The sequence below is a fragment of the Nematostella vectensis genome, chromosome 6 (genome assembly GCF_932526225.1).
Source record: "Nematostella vectensis chromosome 6, jaNemVect1.1, whole genome shotgun sequence".
Lineage (NCBI taxonomy): Eukaryota > Metazoa > Cnidaria > Anthozoa > Actiniaria > Edwardsiidae > Nematostella > Nematostella vectensis.
In genome coordinates this window covers 10,753,319-10,766,983 of record NC_064039.1, presented here as the reverse complement: position 1 = coordinate 10,766,983, position 13,665 = coordinate 10,753,319, and positions in this window count along the sequence as shown.

Genomic DNA, 13,665 nt, shown 5'->3' with positions numbered 1-13,665 from the left:
TAGATAATGACACGCCATTGAATACATCCCGTAATGCACATAGAAGATGGTGACACGCCGTTGAATGCATCCCGTAATTCACATAGTAGATGATGACACGCCATTGAATGCATCCCGTAATGCACATAGAAGATGATGACACGCCATTGAATGCATCCCGTAATGCACAAAGAAGATGATGACACGCCATTGAATGCATCCCGTAATGCAAATAGTAGATGATGACACGCCATGAAATGCATCCCGTAATGCACACAGTAGATGATGACACGCCATGAAATGCATCCCGTAATGCACACAGTAGATGATGACACGCCATTTAATTCATCCCGTATCGCACATAGTAGATGGTAATACGCCATTGAATGCATTCCGTAATGCACATATTAGATGATGACACGCCATTGAATGCATCCCGTAATGCAAATAGTAGAGAACACGCCGTTGAATGCATCCCGTAATGCACATAGTAGATGATGACACGCCATTGAATGCATCCTGTAATGCACATAGTAGATGATGACACGCCATTGAATGCATCCCGTAATGCACATAGTACATGATGACACGCCATTGAATGCATCCCGTAATGCACATAGTAGATGATGACACGCCATTGAATGCATCCTGTAATGCACACAGTAGATGATGACACGCCGTTAAATGCATCCCGTAATGCACACAGTAAATGATGACACGCCATTAAATTTATCTCGCCATGCACACAGTAGATGATGACACGCCATTGAATGCATCCCGTAATGCACATAGTAGATAATGACACGCCATTGAATGCATCCCGTAATGCACATAGTAGATGATGACACGCCATTGAATGCATCCCGTAATGCACATAGTAGATGATGACACGCCATTGAATGCATCCCGTAATGCAAATAGTAGATGATGACACGCCATGAAATGCATCCCGTAATGCACACAGTAGATGATGACACGCCATGAAATGCATCCCGTAATGCACACAGTAGATGATGACACGCCATTGAATGCATCCCGTATCGCACATAGTAGATGGTAATACGCCATTGAATGCATTCCGTAATGCACATATTAGATGATGACACGCCATTGAATGCATCCCGTAATGCAAATAGTAGAGAACACGCCGTTGAATGCATCCCGTAATGCACATAGTAGATGATGACACGCCATTGAATGCATCCTGTAATGCACATAGTAGATGATGACACGCCATTGAATGCATCCCGTAATGCACATAGTACATGATGACACGCCATTGAATGCATCCCGTAATGCACATAGTAGATGATGACACGCCATTGAATGCATCCTGTAATGCACACAGTAGATGATGACACGCCGTTAAATGCATCCCGTAATGCACACAGTAAATGATGACACGCCATTAAATTTATCTCGCCATGCACACAGTAGATGATGACACGCCATTGAATGCATCCCGTAATGCACATAGTAGATAATGACACGCCATTGAATGCATCCCGTAATGCAAATAGTAGATGATGACACGCCATTGAATGCATCCCGTAATGCACATAGTAGATGATGACACGCCATTGAATGCATCCCGTAATGCAAATAGTAGATGATGACACGCCATGAAATGCATCCCGTAATGCACACAGTAGATGATGACACGCCATGAAATGCATCCCGTAATGCACACAGTAGATGATGACACGCCATTGAATGCATCCCGTATCGCACATAGTAGATGGTAATACGCCATTGAATGCATTCCGTAATGCACATATTAGATGATGACACGCCATTGAATGCATCCCGTAATGCAAATAGTAGAGAACACGCCGTTGAATGCATCCCGTAATGCACATAGTAGATGATGACACGCCATTGAATGCATCCTGTAATGCACATAGTAGATGATGACACGCCATTGAATGCATCCCGTAATGCACATAGTACATGATGACACGCCATTGAATGCATCCCGTAATGCACATAGTAGATGATGACACGCCATTGAATGCATCCTGTAATGCACACAGTAGATGATGACACGCCGTTAAATGCATCCCGTAATGCACACAGTAAATGATGACACGCCATTAAATTTATCTCGCCATGCACACAGTAGATGATGACACGCCATTGAATGCATCCCGTAATGCACATAGTAGATGATGACACGCCATTGAATGCATCCCGTAATGCACATAGTAGATGATGACACGCCATTGAATGCATCCCGTAATGCACATAGTAGATGATGACACGCCATTGAATGCATCCCGTAATGCACATAGTAGATGATAACACGCCGTTGAATGCATCCTGTAATGCACATAGTAGATGATGGCACGCCATTGAAAGCATCCGGTAATGCAAATAGAAGATGATGACACGCCATTGAATGCATCCCGTAATGAACATAGTACAAAATGGCAACTCAATCTGTAGATATTTGAAGGTCAAATCGAACCTCGCAATGACTGACAGAATGGACACGCCTTAGAATGCATCCCGTAATTCACATAGTAGATGATGACACGCCATTGAATGCATCCCGTAATGCACATAGTAGATGATGACACGCCATTGAATGCATCCCGTAATGCACATAGTAGATGATAACACGCCGTTGAATACATCCCGTAATGCACATAGTAGATGATGGCACGCCATTGAAGGCATCCGGTAATGCAAATAGAATATGAAGACACGCCATTGAAGGCATGCCGTGATGCACATAGTTTAAAATGGCAACTCAATTTGTAGATATTTGAAGGTCAAATCGAACCTCGCAATGACTGACAGAATGGGCACGGTAATGAATGCATCCTGTAATGCACATAGTAGATGATGGCACGCCATTGAAGGCATCCGGTAATGCAAATAGAAGATGATGACACGCCATTGAATGCATCCCGTAATGAACATAGTACAAAATGGCAACTCAATCTGTAGATATTTGAAGGTCAAATCGAACCTCGCAATGACTGACAGAATGGACACGCCTTAGAATGCATCCCGTAATTCACATAGTAGATGATGACACGCCACTGAATGCATCCCGTGATGCACAAAGAAGATGATGACACGCCATTGAATGCAGCCCGTAATGAATATAGTAAAAAATGGCAACTCAATCTTTAGATATTTGAAGGTCAAATCGTACCTCGCAATGACTGACAGAATGGGCACGTTAATGAATGCATCCCGTAATGCACACTGTAGACGATGACACGCCGTTGTATGCATCCCGTAATGCACATAGTAGATGATGACACGCCATTGAATGCATCCCGTAATGCACATAATAGATGATGACACGCCATTGAATGCATTCCGTAATGCACAAAGAAGATGATGACACGCCATTGAATGCATCCCGTAATGCAAATAGTAGATGATGACAATCCATTGAATGCATCCAGTAATGCACATAGTAGATGATGACACACCATTAAATGCATCCCGTAATGCACACAGTAGATGATGACACGCCATTGAATGCATCCCGTAATGCACACAGTAGATGATGACACGCCATTGAATGCATCCCGTAATGCACATAGTAGATGAAGACACGCCATTGAAGGCATGCCGTGATGCACATAGTTTAAAATGGCAACTAAATCTGTAGATATTTGAAGGTCAAATCGAAACTCGCAATGACTGACAGAATGGGCAAACTTTTTATAGGAAAAGGTTTCAATGTTGAAAACTTTGGTTTCTTCTACTTTTATAAAAGCCCATCTGACAGCCAACTTGAGATTAGTATTGTCTTCAAATATATACAGCGGATGTTGACATTTAGTGCATCCCGTGATACGCATAGTAGATGATGACACGCCATTAAATGCATCCCGTAATGCACAAAGTAGATGATGACACGCCATTAAATGCATCCCGTAATTCACATAGTAGATGATGACACGCCATTGAATGCATTCCGTAATGCACATAGTAGATGAAGGCACGCCATTGAATGCATCCCGTAATGCACATAGAAGATGGTAACACGCCATTGAATGCATTCCGTAATGCACATATTAGATGATGACACGCCATTGAATGCATCCCGTAATGCAAATAGTAGAGAACACGCCGTTGAATGCATCCCGTAATGCACATAGTAGATGATGCCACGCCATTGAATGCATCCTGTAATGCACATAGTAGATGATGACACGCCATTGAATGCATCCCGTAATGCACATAGTACATGATGACACGCCATTGAATGCATCCCGTAATGCACATAGTAGATGATGACACGCCATTGAATGCATCCTGTAATGCACACAGTAGATGATGACACGCCATTGAATGCATCCCGTAATGCACATAGTAAATGATGACACGCCATTAAATTTATCTCGCCATGCACATGGTAGATGACGACACGCCATTGAATGCATCCCGGAATGCACATAGTAGATGATGACACGCCGTTGAATACATCCCGTAATGCACATAGTAGATAATGACAAGCCATTCAATGCATCCCCGTAATGCACATAGTAGATGATGACAATCCATTGAATGCATCCAGTAATGCACATAATTGATGATGACACGGCATTGAATGCATCCCGTAATGCACATAGTAGATGATGACACGCCATTAAATGCATCCCGTAATGCACACAGTAGATGATGACACGCCATTGAATGCATCCCGTAATGCACATAGTACATGATGACACGCCATTGAATGCATCCCGTAATGCACATAGTAGATGATGACACGCCATTGAATGCATCCTGTAATGCACACAGTAGATGATGACACGCCATTGAATGCATCCCGTAATGCACATAGTAAATGATGACACGCCATTAAATTTATCTCGCCATGCACATGGTAGATGACGACACGCCATTGAATGCATCCCGGAATGCACATAGTAGATGATGACACGCCGTTGAATACATCCCGTAATGCACATAGTAGATAATGACAAGCCATTCAATGCATCCCGTAATGCACATAGTAGATGATGACAATCCATTGAATGCATCCAGTAATGCACATAATTGATGATGACACGGCATTGAATGCATCCCGTAATGCACATAGTAGATGATGACACGCCATTAAATGCATCCCGTAATGCACACAGTAGATGATGACACGCCATTGAATGCATCCCGTAATGCACATAGTAGATGAAGATACGCCATTGCAGTCATGCCGTGATGCACATAGTTTAAAATGGCAACTCAATCTGTAGATATTTGAAGGTCAAATCGAAACTCGCAATGACTGACAGAATGGGCAAACTTTTTATAGGAGAAGGTTTCAATGTTGAAAACTTTGGTTTCTTTTACTTTTATAAAAGCCCATCTGACAGCCAACTTGAGATTAGTATTGTCTTCAAATGTATACAGCGGATGTTGACATTTAGTGCATAACGTGATACGCATAGTAGATGATGACACGCCATTAAATGCATCCCGTAATGCACAAAGTAGATGATGACACGCCATTAAATGCATCCTGTAATTCACATAGTAGATGATGACACGCCATTGAATGCATTCCGTAATGCACATAGTAGATGAAGGCACGCCATTGAATGCATCCCGTAATGCACATAGAAGATGGTAACACGCCATTGAATGCATTCCGTAATGCACATATTAGATGATGACACGCCATTGAATGCATCCCGTAATGCAAATAGTAGAGAACACGCCGTTGAATGCATCCCGTAATGCACATAGTAGATGATGCCACGCCATTGAATGCATCCTGTAATGCACATAGTAGATGATGACACGCCATTGAATGCATCCCGTAATGCACATAGTACATGATGACACGCCATTGAATGCATCCCGTAATGCACATAGTAGATGATGACACGCCATTGAATGCATCCTGTAATGCACACAGTAGATGATGACACGCCATTGAATGCATCCCGTAATGCACATAGTAAATGATGACACGCCATTAAATTTATCTCGCCATGCACATGGTAGATGACGACACGCCATTGAATGCATCCCGGAATGCACATAGTAGATGATGACACGCCGTTGAATACATCCCGTAATGCACATAGAAGATGGTAACACGCCATTGAATGCATTCCGTAATGCACATATTAGATGATGACACGCCATTGAATGCATCCCGTAATGCAAATAGTAGAGAACACGCCGTTGAATGCATCCCGTAATGCACATAGTAGATGATGCCACGCCATTGAATGCATCCTGTAATGCACATAGTAGATGATGACACGCCATTGAATGCATCCCGTAATGCACATAGTACATGATGACACGCCATTGAATGCATCCCGTAATGCACATAGTAGATGATGACACGCCATTGAATGCATCCTGTAATGCACACAGTAGATGATGACACGCCATTGAATGCATCCCGTAATGCACATAGTAAATGATGACACGCCATTAAATTTATCTCGCCATGCACATGGTAGATGACGACACGCCATTGAATGCATCCCGGAATGCACATAGTAGATGATGACACGCCGTTGAATACATCCCGTAATGCACATAGTAGATAATGACAAGCCATTCAATGCATCCCCGTAATGCACATAGTAGATGATGACAATCCATTGAATGCATCCAGTAATGCACATAATTGATGATGACACGGCATTGAATGCATCCCGTAATGCACATAGTAGATGATGCCACGCCATTGAATGCATCCTGTAATGCACATAGTAGATGATGACACGCCATTGAATGCATCCCGTAATGCACATAGTACATGATGACACGCCATTGAATGCATCCCGTAATGCACATAGTAGATGATGACACGCCATTGAATGCATCCTGTAATGCACACAGTAGATGATGACACGCCATTGAATGCATCCCGTAATGCACATAGTAAATGATGACACGCCATTAAATTTATCTCGCCATGCACATGGTAGATGACGACACGCCATTGAATGCATCCCGGAATGCACATAGTAGATGATGACACGCCGTTGAATACATCCCGTAATGCACATAGTAGATAATGACAAGCCATTCAATGCATCCCCGTAATGCACATAGTAGATGATGACAATCCATTGAATGCATCCAGTAATGCACATAATTGATGATGACACGGCATTGAATGCATCCCGTAATGCACATAGTAGATGATGACACGCCATTAAATGCATCCCGTAATGCACACAGTAGATGATGACACGCCATTGAATGCATCCCGTAATGCACATAGTACATGATGACACGCCATTGAATGCATCCCGTAATGCACATAGTAGATGATGACACGCCATTGAATGCATCCTGTAATGCACACAGTAGATGATGACACGCCATTGAATGCATCCCGTAATGCACATAGTAAATGATGACACGCCATTAAATTTATCTCGCCATGCACATGGTAGATGACGACACGCCATTGAATGCATCCCGGAATGCACATAGTAGATGATGACACGCCGTTGAATACATCCCGTAATGCACATAGTAGATAATGACAAGCCATTCAATGCATCCCGTAATGCACATAGTAGATGATGACAATCCATTGAATGCATCCAGTAATGCACATAATTGATGATGACACGGCATTGAATGCATCCCGTAATGCACATAGTAGATGATGACACGACATTAAATGCATCCCGTAATGCACACAGTAGATGATGACACGCCATTGAATGCATCCCGTAATGCACATAGTAGATGAAGATACGCCATTGCAGGCATGCCGTGATGCACATAGTTTAAAATGGCAACTCAATCTGTAGATATTTGAAGGTCAAATCGTAACTCGCAATGACTGACAGAATGGGCAAACTTTTTATAGGAGAAGGTTTCAATGTTGAAAACTTTGGTTTCTTTTACTTTTATAAAAGCCCATCTGACAGCCAACTTGAGATTAGTATTGTCTTCAAATGTATACAGCGGATGTTGACATTTAGTGCATAACGTGATACGCATAGTAGATGATGACACGCCATTAAATGCATCCCGTAATGCACACAGTAGATGATGACACGCCATAAAATTCATCCCGTAATTCACATAGTAGATGATGACACGCCATTGAATGCATTCCGTAATGCACATAGTAGATGATGACACGCCATTGAATGCATCCCGTAATGCACATAGTAGATGATGACACGCCATTGAATGCATCCCGTAATGCACATAGTAGATGGTAACACGCCATTAAATGCATCCCGTAATGCACACAGTAGATGATGACACGCCATAAAATTCATCCCGTAATTCACATAGTAGATGATGACACGCAATAAAATGCATCCCGTAATGCACACAGTAGATGATGACACGCCATAAAATTCATCCCGTAATTCACATAGTAGATGATGACACGCCATTAAATGCATCCCGTAATGCACACAGTAGATGATGACACGCCATAAAATTCATCCCGTAATTCACATAGTAGATGATGACACGCCATTGAATGCATTCCGTAATGCACATAGTAGATGATGACACGCCATTGAATGCATCCCGTAATGCACATAGTAGATGGTAACACGCCATTGAATGCATCCCGTAATGCACAAAGAAGATGATGACACGCCATTGAATGCATCCCGTAATGCAAATAGTAGATAACACGCCGTTAAATGCATCCCGTAATGCACACAGTAGATGATGACACGCCATTAAATGCATCCCGTAATGCACACAGTAGATGATGACACGCCATTGAATGCATCCCGTAATGCACATAGTAGATGATGACACGCCATTGAATGCATTCCGTAATGCACATATTAGATGATGACACGCCATTGAATGCATCCCGTAATGCACAAAGAAGATGATGACACGCCATTGAATGCATCCCGTAATGCACATAGTAAAAAATGGCAACTCAATCTGTAGATATTTGAAGGTCAAATCGAACCTCGCAATGACTGACAGAATGGGCACGTTAATGAATGCATCCCGTAATGCACAGAGTAGATGATGACACGTCGTTGAATGCATCCCGTAATGCACATAGTAGATGATGACACGCCATTGAATGGATCCCGTAATGCACATAATAGATGATGACACGGCATTGAATGCATCCCGTAATGCACACAGTAGATGATGACACGCTATTGAATGCATCCCGTAATGCAAATAGTAGATGATGGCACGCCGTTAAATGCATTCCGTAATGCACATAGAAGATGGTAACATGCCATTGAATGCATCCTGTAATGCACATAGTAGATGATGACACGCCATTGAATACATCCCGTAATGCACATAATTGATGATGACACGCCATTGAATGCACCCCGTAATGCACATAATTGATGATGACACGCCATTGAATACATCTCGTAATGCACATAATTGATGATGACACGCCATTGAATGCACCCCGTAATGCACATAATTGATGATGACACGCCATTGAATACATCCCGTAATGCACATAATTGATGATGACACGCCATTGAATGCACCCCGTAATGAACATAGTAGAAAATGGCAACTCAATCTGTAAATATCTGAAGGTCAAATAGACCCTCGCAATGACTGACAAAATGGGCAAACTTTATATAGAAAAAGGTTTCAATGTTGAAAGATTTGGATTCTTCTACTTTTATAAAAGCCCATCTGACAGCCAACTTGAGATAAGTATTGTCTTCAAATATATACAGCGGATGTTGACATTTAGTGCATCCCGTTATACGCATAGTAGATGATGATAAGCCATTAAATGCATTCCGTAATGCACATAGTAGATGATGAAACGCCATTGAATGCATTCCGTAATGCAAATAGTAAATGATGACACACCGTTGAATGCATCCCGTAATGCACATAATAGATGATGACACACCATTGTATGCATCCCGTAATGCACATAGTAGATGATGAAACGCCATTGAAGGCATGCCGTAATGCACATAGTTTAAAATGGCAACTCAATCTGTAGATATTTGAAGGTCAAATCGAAACTCGCAATGACTGACAGAATGGGCACGTTAATGAATGCATCCCGTAATGCACACTGTAGACGATGACACGCCGTTGTATGCATCCCCTAATGCACATCGTAGATGATGACACGCCATTGAATGCATCCCGTAATGCACATAATAGATGATGACACGGCATTGAATGCATCCCGTAATGCACATAATAGATGATGACACGCCATTGAATGCATCCCGTAATGCACATAGTGGGTGATGACACGCCATTGAATGCATCCCGTAATGCACATAGTGGGTGATGACACGCCATTGAATGCATTCCGTAATGCACATAGTAGATGATGACACGCAATTGAATGCATCCCGTAATGCACACAGTAGATGATGACACGCCATTGAATACATCCCGTAATGCACATAGTAGATGATGACACGCCATTGAATGCATCCCGTAATGCACATAGTAGATGATGACACGCCATTAAATGCATCCCGTAATGCACACAGTAGATGATGACACGCCATTGAATGCATCCCGTAATGCACATAGTAGATGATGACACGCCATTGAATGCATCCCGTAATGCACATAGTAAATGATGACACGCCATTGAATGCATTCCGTAATGCAAATAGTAGAAAAAGGGAACTCAATCTGTAGATATTTGAAGGTCAAATCGAACCTCGCAATGACTGACAAAATGGGCAAACTTTTTATAGAAGAAGGTTTCAATGTTGAAAGATTTGGCTGCTTCTACTTTTATAAAAGCCCATCTGACAGCCAACTTGAGATTAGTATTGTCTTCAAATATATACAGCGGATGTTGAAATTTAGTGCATCCCGTGATACGCATAGTAGATGATGACACGCCATTGAATGCATCCCGTAATGCACACAGTAGATGATGACACGCCATTAAATGCATCCCGTAATGCACAAAGTAGATGATGACACGCCATTGAATGCATCCCGTAATGCACACAGTAGATGATGGAACGCCATTGAATGCATCCCGTAATGCACATAGAAGATGGTAACACGCCATTGAATGCATCCCGTAATGCACATAGTAGATGATGACACGCCATTAAATGCATCCCGTAATGCACACAGTAGATGATGACACGCCATTGAATGCATCCCGTAATGCACATAGTAGATGATGACACGCCATTGAATGCACCCCGTAATGCACATAGTAGATGATAACACGCCATGAAATGCATCCCGTAATGCACATAGAAGATGGTAACACACCATTGAATGCATCCCGTAATTCACATAGTAGATGATGACACGCCATTGAATGCATCCCGTAATGCACATAGTAGATGATGACACGCCGTTGAATGCATCCCGTAATTCACATAGTAGATGATGACACGCCATTGAATGCATCCCGTAATGCACATAGAAAATGATGACACGCCATTGAATGCATCCCGTAATGCACAAAGAAGATGATGACACGCCGTTGAATGCATCCCGTAATTCACATAGTAGATGATGACACGCCATTGAATGCATCCCGTAATGCACATAGAAGATGATGACACGCCGTTGAATGCATCCCGTAATTCACATAGTAGATGATGACACGCCATTGAATGCATCCCGTAATGCACATAGAAGATGATGACACGCCATTGAATGCATCCCGTAATGCACAAAGAAGATGATGACACGCCATTGAATGCATCCCGTAATGCAAATAGTAGATGATGACACGCCATTAAATGCATCCCGTAATGCACACAGTAGATGATGACACGCCATGAAATGCATCCCGTAATGCACACAGTAGATGATGACACGCCATTGAATGCATCCCGTATCGCACATAGTAGATGGTAATACGCCATTGAATGCATTCCGTAATGCACATATTAGATGATGACACGCCATTGAATGCATCCCGTAATGCAAATAGTAGAGAACACGCCGTTGAATGCATCCCGTAATGCACATAGTAGATGATGACACGCCATTGAATGCATCCTGTAATGCACATAGTAGATGATGACACGCCATTGAATGCATCCCTTAATGCACATAGTACATGATGACACGCCATTGAATGCATCCCGTAATGCACATAGTAGATGATGACACGCCATTGAATGCATCCTGTAATGCACACAGTAGATGATGACACGCCGTTAAATGCATCCCGTAATGCACACAGTAAATGATGACACGCCATTAAATTTATCTCGCCATGCACACAGTAGATGATGACACGCCATTGAATGCATCCCGTAATGCACATAGTAGATAATGACACGCCATTGAATGCATCCCGTAATGCACATAGTAGATGATGACACGCCATTGAATGCATCCCGTAATGCACATAGTAGATGATGACACGCCATTGAATGCATCCCGTAATGCACATAGTAGATGATGACACGCCATTGAATGCATCCCGTAATGCACATAGTAGATGATAACACGCCGTTGAATACATCCCGTAATGCACATAGTAGATGATGGCACGCCATTGAAGGCATCCGGTAATGCAAATAGAATATGAAGACACGCCATTGAAGGCATGCCGTGATGCACATAGTTTAAAATGGCAACTCAATTTGTAGATATTTGAAGGTCAAATCGAACCTCGCAATGACTGACAGAATGGGCACGTTAATGAATGCATCCCGTAATGCACATAGTAGATGATGACACGCCATTGAATGGATCCCGTAATGCGCATAATAGATGATGACACGGCATTGAATGCATCCCGTAATGCACACAGTAGATGATGACACGCTATTGAATGCATCCCGTAATGCAAATAGTAGATGATGGCACGCCGTTAAATGCATTCCGTAATGCACATAGAAGATGGTAACACGCCATTGAATGCATTCCGTAATGCACATAGTAGATGACGACACGCCATTGAATGCATCCCATAATGCACATAAAAGATGATGACACGGCATTGAATGCATCCCGTAATGCACATAGTACATGATGACACGCCATTGAATGCATCCCGTAATGCACATAGTAGATGATGACACGCCATTGAATGCATCCTGTAATGCACACAGTAGATGATGACACGCCATTGAATGCATCCCGTAACGCACACAGTAGATGATGATACGCCATTGAATGCATCACGTAATGCAAATAGTAGAGAACACGCCGTTAAATGCATCCCGTAATGCATATAGTAGATGATGACACACCATTGAATGCATCCCGTAATGCACATAGTAGATGATGACACGCCATTAAATGCATCCCGTAATGCACATACTAGATGATGACAATCCATTGAATGCATCCAGTAATGCACATAATTGATGATGACACGGCATTGAATGCATCCCGTAATGCACATAGTAGATGATGACACGCCATTAAATGCATCCCGTAATGCACACAGTAGATGATGACACGCCATTTAAAGCATCCCGTAATGCACATAGTAGATGAAGACACGCCATTGAAGGCATGCCGTAATGCACATAGTTTAAAATGGCAACTCAATATGTAGATATTTGAAGGTCAAATCGAAACTCGCAATGACTGACAGAATGGGCAAACTTTTTATAGGAGAAAGTTTCAATGTTGAAAACTTTGGTTTATTATACTTTTTTAAAAGCCCATCTGACAGCCATCTTGAGATTAGTATTGTCTTCAAATATATACAGCGGATGTTGACATTTAGTGCATCCCGTGATACGCATAGTAGATGATGACACGCCATTAAATGCATCCCGTAATGCA